At 30.6% G+C, this 18,333-nt stretch overlaps 1 protein-coding gene across 1 annotated transcript in view; it reads right to left on the minus strand.

The window, feature by feature from the left end:
- Positions 1-18,333, minus strand: part of LOC124532116 — a 104,241-nt gene that overhangs the window by 26,437 nt on the left and 59,471 nt on the right. The window lies entirely within an intron of this gene.

Consider the following 18,333-nt stretch of genomic DNA (forward strand, 5'->3'; position numbering starts at 1 on the left):
TCGCACGGAACACGTAAATCTAAGGCTTTTTTATCTTCATTCCTACTTCGATTGGAATAGACTTTATGTACATATTTACGTTTTACAAAAAAAATTACATTATACAATAATTTTTAAATTAATCATAATGAAATCCTAGTTTTAGTAACCATAGTAATCATGGTTTATATAGGCTTTTACGAGTATTTTATTTTCTTGATTCCGTTAATCGTATTCTCTATTTTCATTTTATGGTCAGAGAAGAGGGTTGATAGCAACTAATTAGTAAGTGATATACCTACTTCGTTCTTATTCCCTAGTATTTTTGCATTGTGTATTTTGTGTTTATTCACACGCCGTATAAACACACATTATTTTAGAACCGACGCACGCTCTCGGACGGATGTGTACGAATACCTATCAGAAATGCTCTTACTTACTCCATAACTCAATGTAATTTCAATTAAGGTTCAGATAACTCAAAACAGTGAAGTGCGCGGATATACTTACGTACGTTCAGACCTTTATGTGCACGCTAGTACTAGTCGTCACGGCTTCGGCTGCGGAAACTTAATAAACAGCGATTTTAGCGCAATACTCTTGTCTAATCACAAAACGCACACATAAGAATATGTAAATAGCGTATGTGAAAATCCGATGAAGTAAAAGTACTACAAATTTAAATTAATATTTCGGAATATACTTTCTCTATCCATTACTTCCATTATGTGTATATCTATCTCTCTCTTTCAATCATATTTGTGTGTACAGACAGTTTATTTTACATAAATCAACCCAACCCGTATTTCTTTTGCTTCGTGTTATTTTAACTTACTTATGACGGTCAAATAATTCTGTATTAAATTATTTAAGACTATCGAGATAATATAATGATGAAATCATAGACTAGACTAGACTTTGGGCAATTTATAATATTTTTTAAAGATATATTATATGTACTGACAAAATGAATATAATTGTTACATTTCTACGCTATAGTCACGTTGAATAGTACAAATCAAAAATAAAACAACAACCAGACCGTTTACTGAGAAGACAAGGGACAAAAAGGGAACAAATAAGAGTTTCCGATACAAAAACTTAAGCACTTCCTCGCGGGTTTGCTTCTTAGAACTAATGAAAGGTACGTAAATAGTTACCGGGGTGGACGGAACCACGCGTCGGCGCCAAAACACCGTGACGAACCAATGATTGATTGAAGTGACATTGAATCAACTCACTGCCAACTGCTTATGTACATCCCATTGAACTTAGTATTTTAAGAATAATAATTATAATAAAAGCATTCACGAAATATTAATATATTATTTGATACCTTTTATATATATTTCAAGAGTAACTTATTCATCTTAATTGTGAAAGGTTGGATGTACACAGAGTTATAAATGTATAGAAATATAAATAATATTAATACACACCATGCGATATTTCTATTCTATAATAATAAGAAAGACAAACCAAAGAGGTCAAGTCTACGGAGAAGACAGACAGTCGCAATGGAATAAATTTAAGGACTGTTTCACACTATCAATTTTAATAATAATGAATATTAAATAACTGTAACACTATAGATCACGTATATTATTACCACTTATTTTGCGACGAATATGTACATAATATGTACGCATGATTAAAAAACAAATGATTAGCAACATACTGTATATAGGCCAGCGAGTTATTTACTGTTGGTGAGAGTTCACAGCCGCTCGTATATATTAACAATGGAAGTAATTTCAACTTTTCCGTGTACCGTTAATGCACCACTCACCATAGAATATTCAATGTTATAACTCATGTCTATTACACCGGCTCACTTAGCCTTCCAATCGAAAAACAACTATGTAACTGTAATACCTGGTAAGTGAACCTATTCAGAGAAACTTCCACGAAGTCCTGTCATTAGGAAAATGTATCTATAATCTTTTCCAACGATAATAAAGAAAAGAAAAGTAAGCAACATCTGACGTTAAACTGACGCGATATCATTGTGAGAGCTTGAGTAATCGTAAGTCATTCATAACGAATTTGCGAAAACATGGCGTTTTTTAATGTCATCGAAACTACTATCAGAACTTTGAAAGTACAATAGTACAATGCGAAAAATAAATTGTGAATTATTGTAATCAGTTTATTTTATGAGTTTAAAAATGGTTATTTACTAACGAAAGTTGAAAATAATACTTAATTTATTCAAAAATCCATAAAAACGCTCCTGATTGGCCGAAGTTACTTATGATGAAGTCACTTATTTATCGGCAAATATGTACTAGAAATAAAAAACACAACTTTTACTGGGTTCCTTAACTTCTACTAAATAATATAAAATGGATTTTAAAAACCAGTCAAATAGCCTATTAAAGAGGATATAAGTAGTTAAGTGTAACAGAATATATTAATAAACAACTATTAGTGCAATATAGCTGAGCTATTGGTGAATTACAAAGCATACGTATATCTAAGATTTGTTTATCTTTATCGTGCCTCGATTGGAATACACTGCATGTGTACATAAATAAAAATGAAAAACAAATAAAGCAGTTTATTGCACCTATTACTCATTTAATAAAACACCTAATGGTAACACTTTATATCCCGAAACGGTAGCTGAAGAAATAAACGATTGTACAGTTGCCCGTAACTCTATTCTTGACCGATTTGTCATATAGCGGGGTGCGCCGTGAAACCGTTGCATTCCTTGAACTTGTTTAGGTAATTACTTTAATTTATTTGTCCTTTACACTCATGGCGTGGAATTGGAATCGAAACCAAATGCAATTTGATAGGCAATAAAACGAAGAAATATTTAGAAATACATATATGTTTCCTGTGACTCCGCGTTAAATTTTTCCCAATATATGGTTTAGAAGTTATAATATACGACAGATTTACTTATCCATTCATTTTATTAGTAAAGATTTTTATCTATATCTTCGAAAATATTCATTTATAGAAAATTTTTACGCTTTTAAGAACAATATTGATTTATGTTGAATGAACAATGTATTAAGGGTACGTTCTTGGCTAAGAATTAATGCCGTATTGCTTACAATCGCTTTGAAAATAAGCCATATCTCTCGTAAAAAGTAAAGTATAAAAATGGTTTTTGTGACAATAAATACTGTAGTACATTATTTTTGTCCATCTCATAGAGTTAAACCCGCGTTTGCAATGTAAGCGCAAAAAAAGTGTTTATTTACGACATCAAACTATAACCCCTAAAATGATCAGTTTTTCTCTACTATATTGTGACTATATCATGCATATATTCCATTATCTTGAACGGTTGTTTACTTTTAAGGACCTGAACATACACACTCACAGGGATAGATAGAAAGCGGTAAGCGGCTTTATTTTATGCTACGTAATTATGAGCATTAAATGTTATGCTAACATTACAAAGGGTTAAAATCGTTTATGAATTACATTCAAGAAACTTTAAAGCCGATAAATAGTGTTTTCAACGGGTTTACATTACAATACACAGACATGATCGTTTATGACCCAATTTTCTAAACTTTTACATTACGAAACGAAAGAGTTTCATGTAACTCATATCATTCGTATTACGCAATTCTTTGTATGCACTTACTACTACTGGCAGGTGCGTGCGTGCAATCATATTATTTTCATTATACAGAAAACCGATGTCTGTTTGGCATTTATATACGCTTGTATATACACACACGCACTCATAGTCATATGTGTGTGTGTGTGTTTGTGTGTGTGTGTATATTACACATGTAAGTAAAAACAATCGAATAATAATATCATAAGTCGATTCGATGTTTGAATTTATCTCAGCTTTGAATTGAAGCCGCTGGATACATTTTCATAATGTTATTCTGATAGCCTATTAGATTGGATGTGTGTACATTTCTGATTAAATAAGGGACCCAAATTGCTACCATATAATATTGTGAAAAGCTTGTCACTTATTGATCGACTTATTTTATGTAACTTTTAGGATAATTGTTAATCCTGATATATTTTTACGAAAACGACTTCTAAAATAACTAATTAAGCATATGGCAAGATATCATGTTATATTTTATAAATGCTATAATTACGGATTTTTCTTTGATGATTTGAAATATTTTAATGTTTATTTTAATTAAAAATATAAAAGTAAAGATAGTGAAACTAATCAAGTTTTAATGTGATTTGTGCGTTTGCATGCTCGTCACTTTTATTACTCAACCAATCGATTCTGGACGTGTTCTAATAAAACTTGGTCTAGAAGTTGATTTCGTTGTAAAATAACATGAAGGATAACTAATACCAATGAGTTGATTTCTAGTCAACTCTAACAAGTCACCACAAAGCAAAGACATAAAAATTCTAAAGACAATTACATAAAGTTACTATAACATCGAGGGTTATTTCCGGTCCTGGCTATATATACTAATAAAGATAACATAATCTAAGCCGGAGTCTAATTTATCTTAACCCAGGCAATGCAAAAAATGGACTCGCGTTGCATTGAAATATTTTTGGAGATAAAGGGAAAATCGCTAAGACATGTATTGTGCTCAAGAAATACTAAGAAGAAACCGAAGATGAATTAACAACCAATATAATCAAATTATCAAGTATAAAAGTGGATTGAAGTTCGTTGGAAATAAAATAAAGATTGGATAATGCCTCCGGATACAACTATGACTAGTCATTCATTTAAATACTAACTAACATTCAATTTAGCCAAGCACAGTGACAGCTCGTAATAAATTCGACTATAAGCTAAATATTGGACTTACATTTTAAGTGTCTTAGTTCGTGTAATACCGTAATTATGCAATATCTATTCCGTCCAGATCGTATCCGATTATTGTACCGGTATTAATTTATTAATTCGAATAAATTAATAATTACGAAATTAGAACGTTAATTTTTTTACAGAAATCAACAGTCATTACTATATATGTTTACTTGCATGTAATTAATGTGTTAATATAGCCAACATAACGTTACATAATGTACGAGTAGATGCTTAGTATGTGTTTATAATTTTATATAACATTAGTAGTTTTAAACATGTCTATCGTTACTCGATTACGATTGCGATTTAATTTGCATTTATTGTATTGCAATTTATTTAAATAACAATTGAATATCGTTCGTTTTTCAAAAGTATATGAAAGTGAAATTTGAATATTACTCTAGCAACACTGTCAACAATACACTTAATAACACTTGGCAACAGATAATAAAAATAGATATGTACTTCATAAATATAATTGAAGGAATAAATCGTTATAACTGCGATCAATAATATATATGTGCGGAATAATCCAGCTCGCTTCAGTCTTAGCGAAATCATTAAATTTAAAAGCAAAAAAACAGATTGCCAAACGATTTAGAAGATCGATAATATGTATGTATATAAAAGTAAATCAAAACATATGTATTTGATAATGTAACTTCTCCAAGCGCCATACAGACTAAAAAAAACTAAATGATTTTATTTCTTTATATGTATTTAACTTCTTTGAAATGTTATACTTTCGATTAGGCTGTTTATGTCGCCGTAAAACTGTAAACATTGTTAGATTATAATCTCGCGAGTTGTTAAACAGTCAATAGATTGTAAAAACGATGATACGACTTACAATAAAACGTATAAAAATCCAACAGTTATTATCTTTCGTTTCGATTCAGTTTTATAAAAAGTTTTTATAAATAAACTTCCTTAGATCATAATCGATAGATTATTGCTTAGATTTTTTGTGGTTACTTATCTCTAATGATATTTACACTTTTACGGCAACATATACAACATGTATACAAAATTTAGGAGTCCGGTTTCGTGCAAATATATCCTTATCTGGGAGTTATACACATCGTATAATATTCCACTAATGGGTTTTCGGCACTTGAAAACTAGCCAGAAATGATAAAACGCGCATCTGGTTACTCACGAGCGTCCAGTTTGATGTATTACTACACTTTAGTGCTTTTAGTGCTAAAAATTTGCTGCACAGTTATATCATCTTGTCTTACTGGCTTAACCTGTGTGTGTGTGCGTGGTACTTGAATTGTTATGGGATATGAATTAAAGTATTTGAATAAATATATTTATTCCAAAATTAAAGTTTGTTAAGAACGACATTTATTTAAAAGACTTCTTAATATAAATAAATACGTCCAAGTCTGACCACGGTTACTCTTAGACTAAGTAATTATTATATAGTGTATTCATTATAGTTTAAAAGTAAGTAAAGGTAAGCATTTTAAGTATCGAGTCCGAGTTCCAACAAAGCAATAAAAATTACTGAAAATCATCTATCTGATAATATTAAAAATTAATGAAATATTTTCATCAACTGTCTGTATTTACTTTAGATTTTAAAATAATCACGTTACTATTACATTGTGAGAAAGGTGTTCTGTTAGATATTTCTTGTTCATAGGCTGTCTGTCTGTATAAACGGATGTCTCTCTTGCATTTCGTCTAAACGGACTATGTTATTACGGCATGGAACTCACATGTATTCTATATTCGCACATACACACACACAAACCGACATCAATGGCGATAATTCGGTCAAGAGTACAGTACTCCTTTGTTTAGTTAGAAACATACCGATAAATTTGAAACGAACACATAAACATCACTATTAATTTGAATAAAAAGCCTTTCCAAGTAAACATTGCAACATGCACAAACACGAGTAATCACACGTTTAATAGCTGAAAACAATTGACAGACGTACGCGCAAATTGCGTAAGCGACTTAACTATTAGTATCTTCAGGCATTAAATCTAGGTGCTGTTGACCTCTCTTACCTAACACGGCCACACCTCGTGGTTCTGTGTTGCAATACTTGACATTTACGTATTCATGCAGAATAAACAGTTCCTGTACTGTGTGATTAAGGAGCACTTATAATGTTATACGTAAGGTGTGAGATATCAACCAACGTTACGTTATGTACTTACGGAAATCCGTTATGATTGTAAGAACGTTCAATTTATTCGAAAACAATCCACATATCATATATAAGGAGTCCAATGCGAATTGGTGAATACAGAAGTAACCAAATTTCATTGAAATACTAAATTAAGCTCACGAAAATTCAGTAGATCTGGGTCTGGGACTCATTACGATGGTTTAAACCACTGGACCAACTCGGCTGAGCATTAAAAGAAGCAAAAATTTAATATAATTTTTCTAACAATCCTAGATTCTAAATTATATCTTTATTACAAGTGTTAAACACATTAAACATTAATCTTATTGTTAGGTCGTTAGCCTTTTAAATAAACTGGTTCCCCAAAAAAATTACTAAGCATTAATATACCTATCACTGTTAGAATCTTATTATATTCATTGGATTTTGTTTGAAACAATATATTTTTGTTTGTAAGCCCGTAAGACGAAATTTATGTTTTATGTACATTTTCAATTTCAAAGAAAACAGTCTGATCAAAGTTTACATATCTTTCTAAATACTAATCGTTCATTGGTCAAACATGACGTCATCGACTATCAACCAATTACAGTTAAGTATTCAAGCACGAATTTTTCATTTGACTTTCATCAATGTTTCCGAAACTAACCTACAATTTTTAATACGTATGTAGGTACTTTCTTACGTGTTATTATGTATACAAAGAACAGTAAGCAACTGGAATATACAAAAATAGAAAGGAGAGAAATTTTTGATGACGATACAACTTTAATATGACTTTGGTCCAATTGTAATGTTTATTCTACTAGATAATATTACGCATATGTTACAATTACACTTGATTTTTTTACAATAAATCACGCTTCATTTTTGTACAATGATTTCTTTATATTTCATTTACTTAAACTGAGCTACAGGACCATTATAGAATCTGAGGTTCTAAAGATGACATACGTACTCAAATTATTAAAGTCTTATTGTCTATTGTTTTTTTTTTAATATTTAAATATAAATTAAATTCCAAAATTTTAATTGACGCCAAATTCAGACAGAGGGTTGAATACAAGTCAAACGCCAACACTACACTTTTAGCATACAAATCTTCACGGAATTTCCATCGACAAATATACAAAGTTCTCAAGTTAAGCATAAAACGCATAGAATACGAAAAATCATTTATTTAAAGATAAAATTTAATACTTTGGAATTTGTTACATTTGCTATGTAAATAAAAAAAAAAAAAAAACAAACCCGTTCCTATTTAATTGCTTAAAGTCAATACGAATTGTATTTATATTATTTAGGGACGCTTTGAAGACGAAAAAAGACCGTAAGACGAGACAAAAAATGCATTAATTGATGTGGCGAGAGTGGGATACACCGAATATAACCATACAGTCTACTGAAGTACACGCCTTGTTTAAAACACAACCTTATTCATATATATTTAAAGACTATATTCACATGACTCGTTTTGCTATTACTTATATCATGTAATATATATCATTTAATGTAATGACATTACTTAATAAATTCGTGTAATTACTTTTTAAACAGTCTATACCAACATATTTTAAGAACTATTCATAAAAAAACCTATATCATATACGAAAAGTCTAGACACTTATTCAATTTCATTTTAAATTATACTTTTTGATTTCAAAATATAAAGTAACACATAATATAACGTAATTATAAAAAAGTTACATCAAATAACATTGTAACATAAACAAAATACATATGTATATTATAAGAAATTAAAACAAAAACAAATCTATATATGTTTAGAAAAGTTACAATTATAGACGTTTTTTTGTCATTCTTGGAACAATTATAAGGTGAGGAAGCAATAAATAAGGCGTGGGAGTGCCCGACGATTGGGTTCCTGGAGGTGGGCTTTGAACGTTAATGGAGGAAGAGATCTGACGACGCGATGACATCGGATGGAACTACGCAATTATAATTGAGTTACTATCGCTAACTGTCTGTTGAATATAAAAACAATATAAATAAAATTAATAATAGTTTATAAAAACACTTACATTATTCTATCGAACAGATCTCATGTTTAATCGTAAAAACTAGTATGAAAATAGTTTAATATTAGCTGAATCAAATATATTTGGAAAAGTTTAAAATAATAGCTTTCGAAAGTAAGTTAAAAATAAATTCTTTTTTTTAGTTCAAATGCTTTTAGATGACAATAAAAGTGTAAAATTATTGGTGTTAATAAACTCAATTTATAAGTCTCTAAATCTTCTAATATTGCTTAAGCTGTATTTAATCGTTATTTAATTTAAATATATTAAAAACAGATCTAGAAACATTCAGAAATGACCCGCATACAAATATTATCTAATCTATGTTTATTCGAGTGCACTAAAGTATTCTAAAAACCACATTTTTTTATTCAGCTTCCTGTTATATTGAATGTCTTGTTCTAATTTATATCCTCAATGACGAAACACTTGTAAGACTTCATGACATGTTTCTCATGATAATCGAGTAAGATATAATTTGATAGATTATAATAATACTTTATTTTTCTTATCAAACATTTTTTCCTATCACAAAGTAGACTACAAATACAAAACTTAGTGTGTTTTAACTAAGATCAATGTTTATTTCATCACGTTTAATTAAATTATTCAACACATTACACTTGAGAAAAAAAAGAACACATTTCGAAATGATTTTTCTGTACATTACAAACGTGTACCGCTTAAATATAAGTGAACGTAAACATTCATGAAAAAAAACCTGTACTGGATGTCGTAAGTATGTCGTAAAATAATTATTTTAATAATTAAAACTTCATCAAAAGCTGCTTAAATAATCATAGATTAATTAAACCTAATTAGATTTGCATACGCGAAACTATTACATATATAGTGGTGGTCAGACCTCACCCACAGTCACCTAGTAATCACACTTGAACCTTAATCAAAGGTTGTGTGATAAAACCTAGAGAACAGCACTGAGTTTTCATGTCAGTTTTTGACTAGAAATTTTTATACATTTTTTATAATTCTACTTGGTGGTAGGGCTTTGTGCAAGCCCCTCTGGGTACCACCCACTCATCAGTTATTCTACCGCCAAATAACAGTAAGTACTCAGTGTTGTTGTGTTCCGGTTTGAAGGATGAGTGAGCCAGTGTAACTACAGGCACAAGGGACATAATATCTTAGTTCCCAAGGTTGGTGGCACATTGACGATGTAAAAATAGTTAATATTTCTTACAGCGTTATTGTCTATGGGTGATGATGACCACTTACTATCAGGTGGCCCATATGTTCGTCCGCAAACCTATACCATAAAATATATATAAATAAATAAATATAAAGGTACGGTATGGTACATATACCGTATATTAAAATGTCAGAAACATAAGAAAGAAGTACAATGTCTCTCGCAGGCGACCTTTACTTTTCTTAGTGTCTTTCTATTGTATACGGTTTAAAATAAAATAATTAACCTTACTTTATTCAAGCTTCTATTCACGCGGATTTTTTAATAACAATTGTATTTCTTGTCATTGACATTTTACTTATTGCCGGGTGTCCCACGAAGACACGCTTCATTTTTTTAAGTTTATCTAGTTATTAGTGTTGTTTGTCTATGACGGAAATCGTGAGAGAACCTGCACGTGTCAATGCATCCGCATTGGTGAAGCTTGGTGGAATAATTTTGTATCCTTCTCGTAAGGATATAAAGCGTAAGTCCCACTGTGGGATATTTACTAACTTCCAAGAACGAAATCGAAATGAGTCGCATCATTTATTAGGAAATCTTGTTGCACAGTTTGCAAAATGTTTTTACAGCCCACACATAACACACTTTCTTCTATTGAAAGAAACATCCACCCACGAGTGTATTGACACGGTTCGTACCGGTTTCAAAATCTCATGATTTCCGAGTTTTGATAAGTTACGTAACTGTTTCAGATAGATTGTCCGTTATGCTTCGCGCATCACACATCTAGTTATTGCATTTGGACATGATAATGCTAACTGTTTTAACGAGTGTCCGTTGAACTAAAGTATTTAAGCGATTTATTAAATCACTAACCGCCCCGGCTTCGGCACGAGTGCAATACTAATACTTAAAAATACAATAGATTTTTTTTTATTTACGACATCATATTATAAACTTCAAATATTATCAGTATTTCTTTCCAATTATGTGTATGTATTATGTATACAAAAACTTTCTGGAAACTGTTTACAATTAACATATAACAAAATAGTGTATTTAGATAATACACAAGATTAAAAGCCTTGTTGGCACGCATATGGTTGGCTATGTTGGCACAAACATAAGACCTAACTTATTTTTTGATTTATTGATTTTCTCATGAAGATTTCTAAAACCGACGAATATGAAATGCATAATTACATAACCAAATTAAGCATAAAAAAATTAGTGATCTGGATTTGAAACCGCAAACGTAGGTGTACTAATCCAGTGGCCTTTGGTGTGCCGTCTTATATCAAATTATGATAGAAGTGTAAGAAGTGTTAATAAAATTATTTCGCATAGGACATGTAATCATTATATGGTACAGCTTTTATACAGGTTAAATAATTATTCAATTCCTTCCAATAATTCCTAAAATAAAGAGTGTTTAACAATACAATCCCTCAATTTAACATGGAAGATATTATGACAAATTACACTATAATTTTATGAATGTATTTTTAAACTTTCACGACGTTATCAAATCTTAATTGTTAAACTGAACGTCATAATTGATTGGACTATTAAAAAGAAATCGAATCGTGAAACGAAGAATCATGAATGCGTTGCGTTGGAAATACGGAAACGTTTAAGATATTTTCGCATGTCGGAATTATTGTTACATATGTATTGTACGATTTAATTTTTAGTTACTATGTACAATACTTTAGTTATATTCATGTAAAATGTATTTATATTTATGAATTACGTTGTTTGTAAATGATGAAATCATTATTGCATTAAATTTTGAATATAAACAATATAATTATTTGTATAAGAAATTTCAGTTTCAGTGTTTGGTAAAAAAAAGATAGGCCAGTGTATAAAACAGGTTAATCTTAGCTAATGATCGCTGGTCACTTCGCAACAGCACATTTTAGGCCTATTACGGCCCTTCCCTATCAGTTTAACTTTTACGAACGTTTAGACTGAATATCGATACATTCTTTTGATTACTTCAATCGTAATTACAATAATTATTTCAAACTATTCATTTGGTCGTCATTTTTTAGACAAAAAAGTAACCTGTCATTCCTTGGAGTTAAATCTTGTTTGATACTCATTTCCATTGACAGAGTTACTTTCGCATTTATAATATCATAAAAGATAACATTACAGCATAAAGTTAAACTACATTGAACAAGTTATAAAGTACAACAACAATAACAGAATAAATCGATTCGAATGATCGATTAAAGTTGATGCCACACGCATTGTTTAGTGGCGTTTATAAAACAGCGATGCGTTTCCGCTGTGTGACGGACACTTTGATGCATTAACGTCAAATGTAAGCTATATTAGCAAATGTGAGAACGTTTTAAGTTACTCAAGGATTTCTAAACTTATCCCTCTCTGATTCGTATTTAAATCATACTAACCATATCAACCTTGTTTTTTGTAATACTAATAAAGTTTTGTATAAAATAATAGAGTATTATTTATTGTTATTAACAGATTTAGTTACCCGGTAACTCCATAATAACAATAAGTTATTGTTTTTTTTCAGCTAGGAAAGTTGAAATTCTAATTTTTTTCTACTGCATATAAAACTTATTGAATCTTCACTTTATAAATGAAAGCTCTCTTTATTGACCTAAGCCTACAGACAGCTGTATGCGACTTTGTTTCATACTACGATGTAGAAATGATAATTCAGCTCCGCTTATGTGCTAAATTAAATTTATACATCAATTTCAGTTAAAATTTTAATTTTACAGTTAAACTTTTACAACAATTATTCTAAAAATAAAAAAGACTTATTTAACGTGATAATTATTCTGAGATTCTAGTTAAACACTAAACACACTTTTCATAATTAAATCACAAACTTTAGACGTAAGCCCTTATACTGTGTATTGTTAGACTAAAATTATTCTTCTCTTCCATGAAAGACCTAAAAGCCCTCAGGAATCGTCCACCAAAAATCGATTATGAATGCTCAGCTACGTTATATAAGTACTTCCTGTGCAAAATTTCCTGCTTCTAGACAAGCAACAATCCAATGAGGAGTTTTGCGTTGCATGTCAGTGTTAAGATAAAGCAAATTCAATTGTATTTTATGTACGAGCGATGATCTGTTTTTTACCTCACACACTAGCCTGTTAAACGGCGAAACAATAGCAAGTTGCGAATGTATTTAATGGCGCAAATTGCAACATTGTTTGTCCGCTAATGTACTGAGAAAGAAGGTGCTATTTCAGCTACGTTAATAAGAATACCTTTTAACTATTGTGTCGCATCCATTGTATTTTATACATTTGGATTCAATATTGGCGGTAAAACCACAGTTTCGCTTTAAAAAATAATTGAAATAAAAACTTATTTGTGTGGTTTTTTTTTAGGAAAATTGCACAAACTTAGTTCAACTAAATTTTCGAGATGCATGATTTTTAAATATAATAAGCATTTTATTATATTTCTAAAACAATTCTCTAAAATTATTTTGTGATCCAAGTGTGATTTATCATTTCTAGAAATGCTTTGTTTTACAATTACTTTACAATAATATTACTTTCTAGTGTTTTACTTGACTATTTTACAGTTATGTTATTGTTACTTATAAGTGTTTTCAATTAATATATATACATATAGACAACATACCTTTTACTCGATATCCAATTAAAGTACCCCATTGATTTTTCAAATCTTCAATTTCGGTTCGTATATTGAGTTCACTTGAAAATATTTTCTGCTGACCGAGCAAATTCTTGCGGTTACTTTTGTCAGGTTGAAAAAACGAAACGAATTTATGGAGCGGGCTCATTTTACTAAATCTTCGCGACCGTTCTAAAAACTTTTTTGCACAGTTTTACCGGCGAATCGAGCGTCTAACGGTGATCGGATACGAGCATGTCACAGTCGGATTAATTTAAAGCCTTAAAGTTGAATAACCAGACGCTTTATTAATCGTTATTACAATTTCATACGTCTTTACATTTTCGACGTCACTTAAAAACAAATCACTACAATTGTCAGAGGCGAGATTTTTTGTGTTAGCTGGCCGAACGCTCGCGCAACAGTGTCGCTTGCCCTCGTCTAAGCGTCTATCGCGCACTTTCTTCAAGCTGTCAAGAGACTTTCAATGAGTAACGCTCACCCTCTTTGTAATAACAAAACCGTGGGATTCTTAATTCGAATCATCAATTTATTTAAAAAGTAACTCAATTAATACAGATAGCATTAAATTCAAACGAACCTAAATAACTACAAACGACCGTATGTCTGCTTTTACTTAACCGTACTACGTGTTTATATTAGTAGTATTAATTATTACAGTATTATTATTCTTATCGCGTTCTTGGAAATGCGTTTTAAGCAATTAATTTGGCCTGATTATGAAATACATGAATCGTTGGTTTTAATCAAAAAATGCACATGAACGGAATGTCACAGAAGTATACTTATTATGTAAACTTCGTACACGTAACTTAGCAGACAATTAAAATTTATAAGCGAACATTATCTGAGTAATTATATGTAATAAAACGAGTGCCAGTGTATTAGTAATTAAGGTACAACTTTGACTCAGCTGCACTTTCTTTTTAACGATTAAAATTAAAATATCGTTAGTTTAATCTATAAAAAAAACGTAAATATATATTTTTTGTACGTTTTTATAACATACAAACCAAAACTATTTTGTCGGTTCACTTTACATAAATGTAACAATATAACATAACTTACATAAATATAATAATACGAAGAATAAAAAATTAAACTGGATTGTTTAAGAAATAATTCAACGTTGAAATAAGGTTATTTTTATTAATGAACTCAAGTTGCTCCAGATTACAAAATAAAAATACGCAAAATAACCGTTCGTAAGTTGATTTAACAACCTTAAAAGGAAGTAAGCAATATTTATGTAATTAAATATTGAACAGCATTAATATGTGTGTAAAGGATATAGTGTTACATTTGTCAAGATTAATAAAATTATATATTATTATATATTTAAAAAAGAGCTGAGATGGCCCAGTGGTTAGAACGCGTGCATCTTAACCGATGATTGCGGGTTCAAACCCAGGCAAGCACCACTAGATATGTGCTTAATTTGTGTTTATAATTCATCTCGTGCTCGGCGGTGAAGGAAAACATCGTGAGGAAACCTGCATGTGTCTAATTTCATCGAAATTCTGCCACATGTGCATTCCACCAACCTGCATTGGAACAACGTGGTGGAATATGTTCCAAACCCTCTCCTTAATGGAAGAGGAGGCCTTTTCTCAGCAGTGGGAAGTGTACAGGCTGTTACTTTACTTTACTTTTATATATTTAAATACTGAAATGTATAGACTTAACATTGATTACCAACGTTTATTTTATATATTTAAGATGTCGTGAAATGATGTCATCGTGAAAGTTTTAAAACATGAAACATACACAAGATGGCGATTTTGCTAAGATTGTTCGTTTTGTCCAATATGTACTTGTGATATTATAAGCCGAAGAGATTTTCTCTCGTTTGCTTTAACGCGTTAATCTTGGGATCAAGCAGCCCAATTTTTGCGTTACATAGCTTAATTATTGACAAGGGCTAGAGATTATAATCTTATATGACACACGGCGGAGTATCACTAAGGTTCTTACAGTTATAATCATTAAATAAAAAGGCTCAAACAAAAAAGTTTTTAATAAAATTTTGAAATAAGAATATTTATGTCATATAGTTGTATTTAGAAGTAGTAGTAGCCCGCGGCTTAGGGTCGCTCGCGTTTCAGGGCGCTGGTTGTCATGTGTCAGGCAAAAAGTAGCCTATGTCCTTTCTCGGAGTTAAAGTTTTCTTCATACAAAATTTAATAAAATTTGGTTCATGCGTTCCAGAGATTAGCCGGAACAAACAGACAGACAAAAATTGTAAAAAAATGTTATTTTGGTATATGTACCGTGTACACATACATATGCATTGAGTACATTCTTAATGTTACAAACAGATACTCCAATTTTATTATATGTACAGATAAATAACAATATTATTTAAAACATTTATTACGCAGGAGATATTAATTGCGATCTGTTCCCTGTGTCTCATAGTTCGAAGAGATACTAGTCAAGGTCATAAACAGGACCAACGATTTTAAGCTCTTCCGGAGGCAGAAAAGTGTATTAACCTGTGCCTATACGAGTTGATATTAAGAATTTTAAAACAAATAACTATTTCTAAATTTATTCTTTCACTGGCCCAACAGCTGCTAGGACCAACTTCTAGATTATAATATTATAATTGAAATCCCTATAATTGTAATGTACAAGACGTAGAATCGAATCAGAATTAATCTCTTTATTTTACAAATAAGGCTTTAGAATTAGACAATTTGTAGTCCTCATCTGTCCAATTAATTATTTCTTCAGGTATTATGGCATGTCTTAAATGAAAAAAACACGCCCTGTAAACTTTCTATCTTGTAATTGTAGTATTATCACAGTTTTGTTCATGATTTTGTTATCTAATATCACAGTAACACTGATTATTTATTACTACAGAATCCTTACCCGGTCCTAGAATAGCTCATATACCCTTCTCTAATGACGCCTTATGGCGTACTGCGAATTATTAAATATACTCAAAGACAATGAGATTAAAACATAGACAAAATTGGAATCGTGACAGATCTCTGTATCTGAGTAATAATAAAGCGTTCATGCATTACATATATAAGGTAGCGAGCACGGTGAATTAATTTCTTAATTCGCTTAAGCTCCTCGGTCAGAAATACAGACGTTTAATTAGTGGTAGGACAAGTTTGACAGACGTCCATTAACACTTTGTCAAAGTAATTATTTTAATTATCTTCTCGTTTCATTTCATTTAGTTTCTTCCACTCAGAAGAATTACGGGTCTCTTTTAGAATAATATTGTTTAAATAGGTATTTCATTGTTCAATGATACTTATCAATGACTTATCAAACGGAGTTTATTATGATTTATTACTAAAAATGTATTCAATATAATATCCTGTGTAAATTGAGAATTCCCCCCTCCTCCCGGACTTAAGAAACTTTATTGTTATCGTAAGAACAATCTAGACTACATGACATAAACAAACAGATTAATCTAAAACGTCATATCTTATCTGTGAAATGACATAAAAAAAATTAAAAAAAGTGTGTGAAGAATGTACCCTATTCTATCACTATTTATAATAAAACCTGAACATACATCAAAATATATCTTTACATTCCAGTATGGGATACGGAACCCTTTCAGTATTTCTTAAAATTATTAAGAACGTTAATTAAATTAGCCACTTGATAGTTAGTGCACTCAAAGACACTTTAGGCAAGTGATTATAAACCCAAATTAGTAGTCCTTCTATCTATTTGCAAATAATATTAAAACGAGAAAGTGAGTTTGATAATCTGTTTGTTTGTTACGCATTCGTTAAACCGGTCATAGTGAAATTGTGCATAACAAAAAAACTAACATTATCTAACAGGATACAAGCGTACAACTAGTTCATAATAAATTAAAGTATCCCATAGCTATACTAATATTATTTATAGTAAAGTATCTCTGTGCGCTCTTACGGCAAAACTCAGTGATTTGGCTTTAGGAGCCGAAGAAAGGCTACGCTAGCTTGAACTCTGAAGCTCCTACCATAAAGTTCAAACTTGATTCATACTAAACTTATAAAGAGTTTTTTATACCTTTCGGCCAATCCGTAAAATGCGAGCGAAGCCGCCGGCGACAACTAGTTTATCATTTGTGAATATTTTTTTACATACTGGCTGATGTTATGATGATAATTGTATAATTTGAATAAATCAATAACAACAATTGAAAAGCAAATAGACCTTCGATAAACAAAAAAAAATCAAAAATTTAACAACAACGATACAATTTCCAAAACCGTATTTTAAATTATATTTCATCCTTATCATTCATCACCACCCTTTTGTTTTATAATTGTTTTTGTATTGACTACGTTTACATCTAATATTAAAAAACAAATTAAAACTTGTAAATTTTAGATGAAACATAAATATTCCAAAAAGCGACATCTAGTGTTCAGTACCCGAATTAATTCGTTGAACCTACCAGTGTAACCAAACTATCATTTTCGAACATCGTCAAGAGATGGCACTACTAGCGCGAATCTCTACTTTTCAGACTCTATGTATATCTACTTAAAATTATGAAAGTAAATACGTAGTCACGCCGTATGCCATCCGTAGGTAATAACAATAT

Source organism: Vanessa cardui, chromosome 8 (genome assembly GCF_905220365.1).
Source record: "Vanessa cardui chromosome 8, ilVanCard2.1, whole genome shotgun sequence".
Lineage (NCBI taxonomy): Eukaryota > Metazoa > Arthropoda > Insecta > Lepidoptera > Nymphalidae > Vanessa > Vanessa cardui.